Raw genomic sequence first — 13963 nt, 5'->3', positions numbered from 1 at the left:
GTGGCCAAGGGTCCCATTTTGTATTCAGTCCTTGTGGCTTTTGTAAGCCCCACCTGCCTCCCTTGAGGAAGACTCGGTGGTTTGATTTCTTTCCCTGTGGAGTTGGGGGAATTCCGGGAGAGCGGGTAGGGCTTTCTGAGAAGTTTCCAACCCTGAACGCCCTTCCTCACAGGTACAATCCCCAGGGTGTGGCTCAGCTTCCCTCCTGGTCACACCCCTGGGCTGGGGAGGGAGTGGGCAGGAACCCGCAGGGCTGTGGTCCCAGGAAGGCTCAGATATACAGCTGGGCCCCGCTGAAGGCACCAGGAGTACTGCCTGAGACTTGCTGAACGGCAGACAGCCATACTTCACGGAGGATCCTGCTTTTAACTGAATTTTTGATATTTTGTCATTCATTTTTTTACATTAATTCTGATTTTAAAATATTCATGAAAGCACTGTTTATCTTGGTTATTGAGCATTCTGTGCCTAGTCTCTGCCTGGTGTCCTCCTTCTGTCTGCGGGCCAAGAGACAACCTTTCCTTTTCCCGCCCCACACCGGTACCTCTGGCAAGTGCTGGGCGGCGCAAGGGAGGGGAGGGCTATGGGGCGGGGTGCGGGGGGGAGCTGGTGGGGTTGGGCTGCCTGCAGCGTGGGTCCTGGAGGGCTCCAGGCCTGGGAGTGTACCTGGAGGGCTCCTGGGAGGGTGCGGCCAGCGGGAGAAGCTCGGGCGCCCCCTAGTGGTCAAGGAGCCGCCCTTCGGAGGCTCCTGGGGACGCAGTCTGGGAGCCAACTACCTTATTCCCTCTTGGGGCAGCCTGGAGCTACCTCCCGCAGGTCTCACCGCAGTGCCTGCCCCTCCTCCTCCGCCCCTCCTCCTCCGCCGAATGTTCCAGGACCACCAGAGCCTAAGATTGCGGTTTCCATGATAGAGAGGGTGAAGGTGGAGGGGGTGGGGTCCAGGCAGAGGTGGGGCTGGGGAGGGCACTTGTGGTCTTTGGAGGGGAATACAGCCTCGTTTTACTTACACCCTTGACTAAAGCTGTGAGTTATACAACCTGAGGAGGCTGAATGTAGGAGCCTTTGTCATTCCACCGTAAAGGCGGGTGTGTTTTCATAACCCTTCTTTGGCTTGCTTTTGTCTTAAAATTTACCTGGGGCCTCTAAACGTGCTCAGTGGTCCCATCCCCAGAGAGTCGTCTTCTTCCTGGGCCACGGGGAGACCCGGTGTAGACAGCCAGGATTGTGCCTTCCCTCACCAGGCACTGGCCCTGTCTGGCAGAGGGAGGATGGGGGACAGTGGGCTGAGAAGAGGAGTCTGAGCTGGAGTTGTCTGTTAGAGAGGGGCCGGGGTCTAACGATCCCTGCAGTGGGGTCTGTCTCAAGAGTCTTTATTGCTGTTATTTCCTATTTTCACTGACTCCGGGTGGTCTGCAAGGCCAGTTGTGCATGCTAGAATGATGGTAGTCGAGAGAGAGGTTGGAGGGAGAGCTTCATAACTGAAGTGTGGCTGAGAGGTGTGCATGGGATTGAGAGAGAGCAGAGGGCTGGGCTTCTGTTCTTCAGTGGCATGGGGCTGGGGACTAGAGGGGAAAGGGAGTAGCCGTGTCCCTGACAGATGCTCTTCCATCATTCCATGCCCACATGGCTTCTCTGAGATGGTATCTTCCTTGGACATTTTTGCCTCTAAGTAACTGAATTATGAACCAAAAGTTATCTTAACAATTAGGATTAATTTCCCACTTAACTCTTTAATTTCATTTAGGAATGTACTGGGCCATTTTAAAAGTACGCTCTGTGGCTCAGTGAAGACATCAGGGATTCAAGTTCTTTCCATAATTCTGCTCTGACATCTTCAGAGTATTAGTGAAGGCTGTCCTTATGGTCACAAGATGGTTGCTGCACCTCCAGCTATCACATTCTAATAGGAAGGAAGAAACCAAAAATCTGCCACAAGAGGTTCTTGGTCCACCCAAGCAACTGATTAAAAACATCAGCTTTTCATAGCCTGCCAACGAATGAAGGCCGCCTTATCCCGACCCTAAACAAATGGGGGAACCACTGACTATGTTTTGCATACTTATCTTTTCCACATCTTGTGATTAGCCCCACTTCGCCATAACAGCTGAGTTTCAGAGAGGTCCCATTTTAGGACCAGGAAATGAGGGAGCTGGAATTCAGACTCCAATCTGTATGACTCTAGGCCTGGCTTTTTGTTTGACTTTTTGAAAATGAAAAGAATACTTATTTATGATAAGAATGTCAAACAATCCAGAACTTGGCATTTTGCTTTTTAAACAGTACATGTTCATGATAAGGATTTCAGATAGTGTAAAGGGTATGGTGAAGATCTGTCTATCGCCCCTCTTGGCAGTACCCACTGTAATTTCTGTAAGTCCTCCAGGAAATTTCCTCTGTAGTCACAAGCTCAGGCTTCTAAATATTTTATACAAATGAGGTCAACTTAGTTACCATTCTGCACTCATTTTTAAAAATTAATGCATCTTGCTAGTAATATTGCCATATGTAAAGTCTACCTTCTTTGTTCTCTTGGGTACGTTGTATTGCATAAAATACAGAGGTTATTATTGTTAATTATTATTCCAGTTCTCTTCTGCTGGCCTTCATGTTATTTCTCATATATTTTTTTTTTTACTTTTATAACAATGATGTAAAAATAAATTCCCTTCTATGTATAGTTTTGTGGTCATATGCGAGAATTTCTTTCAGATGAAGTTTTTATCCGATTGTATATACAACATATCTATGGATATTGCCAAATTGCCCTCAAAAAGATTACACCAATGATACACGCAAATGCTTAATCTCTCATACCCACGCCAAATGGGAGTGTTATCACATTCTGGCCAATTTGATAAATAAGAAAAATAACATCTCGATGGTTGTTTTGCTTTGTAAGGTTGTGTTAAGCCAAGCTGCCTGGGTGAGAATTCCTCTTCGGTGCTTGAAAGCTGTTAGGCACATTGCTGCACCTCCCTGGACCCCAGTTTCTTCATCTGTGTAACAGCAATGGTACTGGAGTAGTTCGTTGGTAGTGAGGATTTAATAACATCGTACATGTAAATTGCTAGCGGAGTTCCTAGCTCAAAGTGAGGGCTAAGTAAATGTTTGCTATTATTATCCCGTGTATTTATTGACAATTTGAGTTTGTTTATCATTTGCTTATTCATGTCTATTTTCCGTTTTCATTGAATTCTCTTTTCCTTATTAATTTGCTAGAACTCTTTGTGTATTAATAACATGTAGCTTTTACATAAATTACCAGTATTTTTGTTTACGTTTTAATAGATTTTATTTGTTAGAGCAATTTCAGGTTCACAGCTAAATCGAGAGGAAGGTACAGAGATTTACCGTATTATTTTATTTATTTTTAAAAGATTTTATTTATTTATTTGAGGGAGGGAAGGGAAGAGAGAGAGAGAGAGAGAGAGAGAGACAACTTGCGTGCACATGGGTGAGGGACAGAGGAAGAGGGTCAAGCAGACTCTCTGCTGAGTGAGGAGTCTGATGCGGGGCTTGATTCCAGAACACCAAGATCCTGACCTGAGCCGGAGTCAGCTGCTTAACTGACCAAGACACCCAAGCACCTCAAGATTTTCCATAATATTAATCAATTCAGTGAATTAATGGATCCATTCATCCATTCATTCAATAAACACTTTTTGGTATGTCAAGCTCATGTCTTTTGCAAACGGCGGCCTCAACTTAAGATACAATGCCCATCAGGTTCCCTTCTGCTGGGAAGTCTTTGGTAATACCAGTGTCAGAGAGTACTCGTGAAGGAGGCCTGTCCTGGACAGGGATGTGGGACGCTGTCCAGGCACATGGTGGGCCCTGACCACCTTGAGCGGCACTGCAGTCATCCAGTCATAAAGATGTCTGCCCTGACCAGCTTGCTGTCCTCCAGGTATACCTCCCTGGCTGAGAATCCCAGACAATCCCAGTGGCTGGCTTGGACCCCGTGTGTATGGCACGAGTTTATGAGAGGCGGTAACAGAACAAGGAAGATTAGAGAAAGAAAGACAGGGAGAGACAGAGAATTGGAGAGAAGGAAGAGCGAGAATGGGAAAAGATGGAGAACAGAGACAGCGAAGAGAAAAAAATCTAGGATGACCAACTTGCCCTGGTTTTCCTGGTTTTAGTCTCCAAGACTCATGGCCTAGAGATCCCCACAGACTCAGGAATATGGAAACTGCCAGCCACCCGTAAGGAGGCACAATGAGGGAGAGATAGAATGTGGAAGGGAGAGCAAAGAGGCAGACACGGAGAGATGATGGATTCCCCTGCAGGGGCTCCTGTTGCCGAAGTCCACAGACAGTCGTCTAAACAGCAGACACATACTATCTCACTGTTTTGGATGTGAGAGGTCCCAGATGAAGGTGTCGGTTGAGTCAGTTCCTTCCAGGGGCCACGAGGGAAGGATCTGTTCTAGGCCTCTCTCCTTGGCTTGTAGAGGGGCTTTTTCTTGTGTCCTCATATCATCTTGCCTTTGTGCATGTCTGCCTCACATTCCAAATTTCCCCTGGTAAGGACACCCATCAAATTGGATTAGAGGCCACTCTAATGACCTTTGTTTAACTTGATTTTCTCCGTAAAGATCCTGTCTCCATATGAGGGCACATTCTGTGGTGTTGGAGGCTTAGACTTCAACAGAAGAATTTGGGGGATACAAGTCAGCTCTTAACTGATGGGAAGTCAGAGAGACACCTAGAGGACAGGGACGGAGGTAGAGTGAGAGGAGTCCAAGACAGGAAGGAGAGAGGCAGGTGACTGTGAGGGGACGGAGGATCAGGAGTGACCACACCACATCCAGTTTATTCTCCGGACAGCTGGCTTCTGTCCATAATCTAGTTCTCTCCCGGCTACATCCCACCTCCACTCTCCATCCTGGCCCAAGGTCCTCCCTGGAGCCTTGTGTCCTCCCATTGCAGACCCCATGTGTGGTTTGGTCCCACCGGTAGTTCCCAAGTGGTGTCCCCTCAGAGCCCTAGTGCCACTTCTGTCTCTCTGCAGTGTCCCTGAGCCCATGGACTACGGCATGCTGTCCTGTGTGTCCATCTCTGGCATGCATACCTGCTCCTATGGGGTGCGTCCAGGGACCACCTCTCCCCTTGGCCACTGGACTCAGAATCTTATTCTTCTCAGTGCATTTGTGAGTCAACATTCCTGTCATTTCCTTCCTCCCATCTTCAGACCTAGCCAGGTTATCAGTGTTGTAATCTTGTTTGCTGGGATTCACTTACCAGCTGGTTTGTCCAAAAAGAAATCATTCCAACCTGCAGACCTTGCTCAGCTTCTCTGACTTTGTTTATAGGCTTTGGGAAGTGCTGGGCATGTTTATAGTCAGTTTCTGAAATATTGGGTGCAAAATATTGGGTTTGGTCTAAGACCAAGCCTTGGTGCTGAGTTTCATCCCATTTAGCCTGGATCTTCGCAATGATAGATGGATTCTATGGGTCCAGCCAAGTTTCTCTGCTAGCCTCTCCCTCTTCATTATTGCTGTTTTCTCTCCCAACCTCTCAGTTCATCCATGGAGATTCCCATCCATCTATTTACATACCTGTTACCATCATTCATATTCTTTCCATCCATCAATCATCCAACCATCCATCCATCCATCCATTATCTCTCTACCCATTAATCTATTCACAATCCATCTGTTAGTCATCTGTCTCCCTACATATCCATTATTCATCATTCACCACAATCCAGACACTTATCTGTCTACCCAATTTCATCACTTAACCCATCCCCATCTAACTACCATCATTCTTCCATCCATTCATTTATCTTCTCATCTACTGTCCATCATTGATTCTCCCTCCATCCCATCCAACCATCTATCCATCCATCCACCAATCCACCTACCCACCCACCCATCCATCCATTCATTCTGTCCCATCTATCCCAACCCTCCATCTATCAATTTAGCAAGGATGCTCTATATTTTGGTACTATGACAAGGAAGGCCTTAGGTCTTGAAAACCAGAGATAAGTAATAAACTTTTTCTATCCTTAGAGCTCTCCCCCAAGTGGGGCGGGAGGAGGTGATGGAATGAAAGCAAAATGAAACAGCTCTCCAAAGCTCTACAACATCAGTAAGCTCATCAGGGTACCATGGGAACCCAGAGTGGGGGAAAAACTCACTAAATTTCTGAAGCTCAGAATTCTGAATCATGCCTGCTCTTCTGCTGTCAGTCACTTAACCCCACACTACTCTTCTCTGATCCCATCATCTTTCCAGTATTCTAAGTCCCAGTGTTCTCGCTTCCTGAAATGCACCAACCCAAACCTAGAGAGCTCCTGCTTATCCTTTAGATCCATCTCAAATGGGAATATTCCAGAAAAATGTCATATGAGTGACAGCTGACCAATGACACATGCATGTTAGTTATAGATGTTAATGATCTGGGCAGCTAACCCAGATGTCATTACACCTGGGACGGAGGGCTTGCCCAAGATGACTTGCCAGGTGAAGGAGGGAGGCAGAAGGGCTGCCTCCTCTGTGCATTTTTAGGTTTGGCCTCATGGTGTCGCCATTAGGCTTCTGGTGCTTTCACAAATCCTAGGTTTTTTTTTGTTTTTTGTTTTTTTTCTTCCTGCCTTGGGAAAAATGATCTGGCTAAGGAACCTGTGTGGATCAGCACCCCCCACCCCCACCCACCAACTCTGGGGTGTCAAACACCTCATGCTGTTTCCCCATCCAGGGACCGAGAGGCGATCCTGGTTTTCACATCTTCTCCTTTGGTGTGCTAGGTCCATTCCATGGGTCACAGCTGCTTTGGCCATGGCTCAGAGTAGGGAACTTTACACCAACTGCCTTCTCTTCTCAGCCTCCTCTGACTCCCCTGCACTGTTAGTGCTTCTATCTTCTGGGGTCCCACAACACAAGCTGGATTTACTGGATCTGGGCTCTAATATGGGCAGGACTGGGAACCAAAGGCCCCTTGTTTGTGGTGGGAACATCAGGAACCGGGAGGTGGGGTAGGTCCAGCCACCTGTGAAAGCAGTCTGGAACAAACTGGAACTGCTACTTGGGGTTAAGGCTTGAAACACCTGCGTCCCTAAGAAGGCAAGTGGTGCAGAGAAGGCTGGGAAGACAGTTCTTGGGCCGGGACTTGGGCCAATGACCGAATGGGCCCTGTCTTCCATACTGGCATTTCAAAAGCTCTAACCTGCCATTGCAAAGCTTGTTTTGGGGATGTGCACTTTGGAAGGCAGGATGGGAGCCATGACAAGGTCTGGAAAGGTGGGGATGGGCATGGGAAATGAACACAGTGAGAACAACAAAGAAAACAGAACGTCTACTATGGACTAAAATTCCAAAGGACTGGGAAAAACTAATCATAAGAAGAGTGAGAATTAAAATCAACTATGAGGAGATGAATTCATTCCGAGGAAACAGAGATATGAGAAAATAAGAAAAAAAAATAAGCATTTTGAGATCTCCCTAGAGGAAAAAACAATGTTTGTAAAAATAACAAGAAATGATAAAATAAAGAACAAGCTAGCTTTGGGAAGGAATGGTTTTAGAAATCTGGGCGTAAAAGCCATGCTAATCAAGTGGATAGATGAAAGAATCAAAGACAGAATTAATGAACTGAAGGTTAGAAAGCAACTCACTGGTCTAAGAAGATGAAAAGATGGGAAAGAATATAAGAGTCAGGTTAGGAAGGAGTGACAGAGAAGGAGTAGTAGAGGGGATCACTGAGAATCTTCTATAATTTAAGAAAGATGTGACTTCAGAGTAAAAACTTGCACGGGATGCTGAGCAGGATAAACATAAGGAAATTGAGAGAGAGACACCCTAGACCAGGTTGGCCCACCCCATCCCCCACCCTAGGTCACCTTCTCCTTCTCATTGGTAGCATTGAGACACTGGTCATGAGACTCTGGCTCCATGTCGGTTTGGATAATATGCAGGTGGTCTGGTGTCTGGTTTCTAGAAGGTGCTCAATAAACATATGCCAATTAATATTTGAATAACCGACAGGTGAGTAAGTCATCGTTGAGAGAAACTTGTCCCTGTGTCCCAGTGCCCAGCCAGGGCCTGGAGATAGGAGAGTCACTGTAGAAGAGTGTGGGAAGTGCCAGGGACAAGCTCATGGTCCCGCTCTGGTAGGCTGGCCAGGCAGGCTGCCAATGTGGAGGGTCACTCCGAGGGCCAGTGTGCCTGGGGCTGGTGGGAAGGAGCTGCATGCCCTCCACAGGGGGGCAGACCACTCAGACCATGCTCAGGTACATGTGAGAACCGGCTTTCCCATGAGCTCTTTCTAGTTTCCCTGCCTGGAGAGTGGCTGGCCCAGTAAGGTACGAACTCATTCTCTATAAATATGTGATTAGCGATGAGTTATTAATAGAATAACAACCTTAAAGCAGCATGATCAAATATTGATACAGCACTTTACGGGTTCCAAAGGGCTTCACGTTTGTTATCTCATCTAATCCCTATAACATCCACAGAGGATATTGTTAGCATAACCATTTGATAGGCTGGGAAAAACTAGGTTTGGAAAATTGGAACGGGTCACCCGAGCTCCCTGAACTCCTGGGGGGCAGAGCTGGGGCTCTGCGGGGCGGCCTCTGGCCATTGTCCTCTGCTCTTCCTGGCCTCTGTCCTCCTGCTTGTTCAGGCAAAGGCTGGGCTGCCAGTGATCTTTGCTCCCCAGAAACAAAGGGTTTAGTGAGTAACTGAAGAATGTATACAACACGGCGCAGCCGGCCACGTGTACTGTGTTCCTGGCCACCGAGCAGGGTTTCCCCGTCCGCCTCCACAGAGAACACAGGAAGTGGAGTGCGTGCAGGCCAAGAACAGACGGAGGTGTGCGGGGGTGACGGGGATGCTTTCAGGGAGGTAAGGAAGAGAAGAGAGGGGTATATTCCCTGCTTTTCCTCCTCCACGTCTGGATCCAGCCCTCAAGGCTGCCCTGCTCGCATTTTGTACACGGGCTTTACTTTTCCTCTGGCCCTTCATGGGTGGTCCGTGGGCTCACAAGGGAGGCAGGCTAAGCGCTCCTGCTTTGGCATGCCGGAAGGCCCAGACTCCCGTCTCAGCTGAATTCTTCCTGAGCCCTGAGCCCTAGCATTTTGAAATTTCCACAGTTTTAATCAAACCAGGGGAAAAGAAAGAAAGCATGTGAATAATGGCCAAAGACTGCCGTACACATGTGGAGGTCTTCGGTCCACGTCGGCTGGACCAGCAGAACCCAACCATCTCCCCACAACTGTGAGGGGAGGGCTGAATGGGGCGCACGCAGGACCACACACCAGATAGACTCAAGGGCGGGTTTTTCGAATGTGCAACGTGTGGAAGTCAATGACAGCTTCTGTTTCCAAAATATCTATTCATAAAATAATCAATGGACCTATTTGTGAACAACTCATTCAGCAAATATTTATTGTGCTCCTGGTCGCCTGGAAATGACTAAGGGGAGGCCTCACCCACAAGGAGCTCACTGCCACAGGGGAGAAATCAGGCAGGGTAGAAAGTTCGAGGCGGTGACTGAAGCTACGGGTGCAGTCTCCTTGCGGCCCTCCCTCCCAACGCTGTGGTTTGTGAGCTCGGTGCTGCGTTTCAGTGTTTCTACACACGCACATTCTGAAAGTCAGACTGCACTTCCCCTGGTTCATTTAATTGAGTGGATTTTCACTTGCAGAGAAAATTCTACTTAATAGCGGAAACAAGAGGAAGGGAGAAAGGAAGGCTTTGTGCAGCAGGGCCGGCTGGGCTTGGGAGGAGGCAGGAGGCAGCAGGGGCGGGAGGAAGGAGCCCCAGGAGAAGCCCTGGGCCAGCGGCCGAGCCGCCCTCTGCTGTGATGACAGAGTGTGGCAGAGACCATGTATTTCTGGGGTTTGTTTAGGACAGAAGGACGCTCCTGTCTGTCCATCCTGAGTCCCTTTGGTCTGCAGTTTGGACATGGTGGAATCTCATCTGGCAGCTGTGTTAACTGGTCTTTAGCTGTAATTCTTTCAAACTGCTGTCCTCCACCTCCACCCCGCGCCTGCTGGCTGCGTGTGGCCTTGGCCAGGTTCACACAGCGGCTCCTGCCCCCCTCCTGGGGCACTTAGCACCTTCTAGAGTGAATGGGTCATTACTAGGTCTCTGCCTTCAGACAAGTCCTGAGGGGCCCTCTGCTGCCCTCCCAGTCCTCAGTACCAGGCACAGGGTCTGGGCAGGAGCACCCGGACAGGAGCAGAGTCACCTTGCCAAGGGTGGGAGGGAAAAGGACAAGGGAGCATTCCAGGGCATGGAGATCGAGGCTTGTAGCTGGGAGTCAAGTGCTCTGTCTTTCCTCTTTGCACCCCCAGGTACCCTCCAGCATCCTGCTCCTCTTCCCCCACACCGGCCAAATGTGGAGATGCTGGCTCTTCCCGAAGCACTTGCCCCGCCAGGTGAGAAGAGCACCAGCAGGGCCGCTGGAGAGGAGAGGGGAGGGCGCTTCTGCTGTTTGCAGGAGGGCAGGTAGCATGGGGTTGCATGATATGGGTACTGTTGGTCAAGGGGGGTACCCCAAGTGTCACAGCACTGACTGTGTTTGGACCCATCACTTCTACTCACGGAGTCCGTTTCCACCTGTAAAATGGGGGTAATCACAGCAACTCCCAGGATGACATGCAGCCTAAAGTGCATGGCACATTACAGACACTCACACAATGGAGACCATAATTCCGTATTCTTGGCCTGACTCCTAGAGGAGACTCCACAGATGGATGGTTCCCGAGTGTGATCAGCACTGTGGTTCTCTGTGGTCTTGTTATGGGATGTTGAACACAGAGGGCAGAGAGAGTGGGGAGAGTATTAGGAATCGGAAGAGGCCTGAGGTTTGAGTCTGGGTTCTGTCACATTGTAGCTGTGTGACTCTGAACAAGTTAGTTACCCTCTCTGAACCTTATTCTTATTATTTTTTTCTTAATTGTTGAATATGGAATCTTACAGATGCTTTAAGAGTAGAGACAGTGACCTCTGGAATCAAGGCAAAATGTTACCGTTATCCACCTATAGGACATTTCTTCCAGTGGTGAGTTCGAAGCTCGCAGGTGGTGGCTGGGCTCCTGGCCACTGCTGTGCGTTGACGGGCACCTTAGCGACACTGATACCAAGGAGCGCTTTTCACTGCCTCTGTCTGACTCCTTATTGACATGGCAGCAAATATTTACCAAGATCTGGCTGGCCTTAGAAATGCTGGTCTAAACATCATTATGGGGTGGGGATGAGATTGAAACAGAGGCCTCCTGGACTCATTACCTATATCCCCAGATATGATTATGTCATATTATCTTTGATGGAAAGTATAGGGACTCCCTGAATTGTAAGAGATGGGATTTGGTAAGCAGAGGAGACGACAACCTCCTGCCTCCCTGTGTGCAGTGGAGGACTACTGAAGGGCAGGACAGGTTCTCAGAGAGCTTCCAGCTGGAGAACACTCAGGGAGGGAGCCCCGGCCCTTGGAGTAACACTAGATGAGGGATTGTTCTTTGGCCTTCCCCCTTGAACAGCAGGCAATAAGGGTGAGCAGATACTAGGGTGGAAGCATGAGGGCAGTACCCTTGAGAAGAAGGGGAGCATTGCCGCCCAGAAGGGTGACTACTGGCATATCCAGTCCAGGAACCCTCCCCACACACCACAGCTGCAGAGGCCACCTTCACCACCTCCAGGCAACAAAATTAGTAATGCTCGCTGCAGGCTCATAGTCTAAGCCTAAGGTAGGCCTTCCAATAAAACCCTCCACACATTTGTGGAAAAAAAATGACACCTGAACAGAGATATCAAGGAAATGGAGTTAAATGAGCAAACAGGAGATTTAAAAAAAGAAAAAAAAGAAAGAAAATCTTAAGAGGGACGAAGTTATCAGATCTATTAAACAAGAACAAGCAATTTTATTTTAAAAATTGAAGTAAAATAGAGGTGCCTGGGTGGCTCAGTCAGTTAAGAGCCCAACTCTTAATCTCAGCTCAGGTCTTGATCTCAGGGTCCTGAGTTCAAGCCCTGTGTTGGGCTCCATGCTGGGCGTGGAGCCTATTTAAAAAAAAAATCTATATCTATATCTATATCTATATCTATATCTATATCTATATCTATCTATCTATCTATATAAATATAATGAGGGTTTTGGCAATGAAAAATAGGATTGTCAAAATACATTTAAAAAACTAAAAGGATGGGATTACTAGCCGCAGTAACACAAGTGGAAGGTGGCTGAGTGAGCTGGAAGAACGAGGAAGGGAATGCTTCCAGAACCCACTGCAGACATTCTAGAAGGACTGTCAGTGGTCTACCGAATTCCAGCCTCCCCCTTTTCCAGAACACAGGCTGGTTCCCAGTCCCCACTGTTAGTAGATGTGGTCACGTGACTGAATTCTGTCCAAGAAACACAAGAGGAGGGGCTGGGTTCCTTCCAGACCAAGGGCCTGCCTCTTTTTGCTGTTCCCTCCCACCGTTTGGGGAGGAAGAAATCTTCAGGTAGAAAATGGAAGAAAATATCAAAGAGGTGAAGAAAGGCAAGATTCAATTTAAGGGTCCCTGGAGTATCAAGCAGGAAGAAAGGAAATAAAAATAAAAAGAAATTCTGGTTTAAATCCTTGCTATGACATTTGGAAACACCAAAGAGAGAGAGAACATCCTAAGAAGGGGAGAGAATTAAATAAACTTAGGAAATGAGAATTAAACTAACATCAGTTTTCTCACTTGGCAACCCTGAATACAAAAGAGCGGTATTTTTGAAATTCTGGGGGACAACTGCTTTGAACTGACAAGGCTATCCAGAGCCCATCTGTAAGTCAAGTGCCAGGGTGAAGTAAAGACATCTGAAGGCAGAAAGCTCTGTTTACCAATGGCCTTATTACCTGTGAATCTTATTCAAAAGAATTGCTGGAAGATGTCCTTCAGCAAAGTGAAATGTGAATCCAAGAAAAAATGTGTGTTATAAGAATTATGTGATTAAAGATACCAGTAAAACTTAATCATTCCAAATAATCAATGATATTGTCAGTATACTATATCGATTGTATTATACATGATGTTATAAGAACCTGGAACAAAGATTCTAAATAACCTCAACATGGGGGAAGTGATGAAAAAGATAGAAACATGTTAAAAATGGAAATAATATTTGCCCCTTTTTCAAAAAGGGAAAAATATGAAATAAGAAATATGAGTCTTTTTTTTTTTTAAGAAAGGAGTCATACTTAACTAAAGGGAAACTATGAAGCAAATCAGTTGAACCTAAAATTGCTTTGTTTATTAAGGTAATATATTATAAGTTGCTTTCTCTGGGCTACTATGAAAATGGAAGGATGTAGTATATTTATGACTGTGAGCTAAAACATAAAATCAATTTGCTGACAAATCTGATTGATGTCAAGAACTCAAGTAAAATGAAATTTTATTCTGCTCTAACTTTATCACAAGTCATGGATCCTCCCTGCTGTGTTTCCTGAGGCTTAATATAAAGATACAACAATTATCTTTGTTATAAAGATGTCCCTTATTAGCCGGTCTTTTTTCCATGGAGCATGTCTTTATTCATCAAAAGTGTCATTTCTTAACTTATAAATGTGTCTGCACATCAAGGCTTTTGAAATGTATTTTTCTCAATTTTGTAAAACATGGCCACCAGCAAAGGAGACAGTGGTGTTCAAAGATTGTGCCTATAGTTAATTACTCCAACTGTAACCGACTCACTTCTTTTCCTTCCTTCCAGTTTAGAACTTAAGTTTTCGGTTTCCCACAGTGTTATTACTGGGAGTTGAAATCGTTTATTCTGCTAGCTCTCCCTGCTGTATATATTTAATATAAACTTGAGTTAAAAACATGGGCTAAAAAAACTCCCAAAACCCAAAAACCAAAAAAGTGCTAAAGAAAAAAAAATGGTGTCAATATCAAGTGTTGGCGAGGATGTGGAGAAACTGGGTCACTCATGCATCATTCAGCTGTTGGGGGGGGTGGGTTGTTCCAGAATGAATG

This window comes from Mustela putorius, unplaced genomic scaffold, assembly GCF_011764305.1.
Source record: "Mustela putorius furo isolate JIRA1106 unplaced genomic scaffold, ASM1176430v1.1 tig00003909_pilon_pilon_pilon, whole genome shotgun sequence".
NCBI lineage: Eukaryota > Metazoa > Chordata > Mammalia > Carnivora > Mustelidae > Mustela > Mustela putorius.
Note: the sequence above shows the minus strand (reverse complement) of the source record.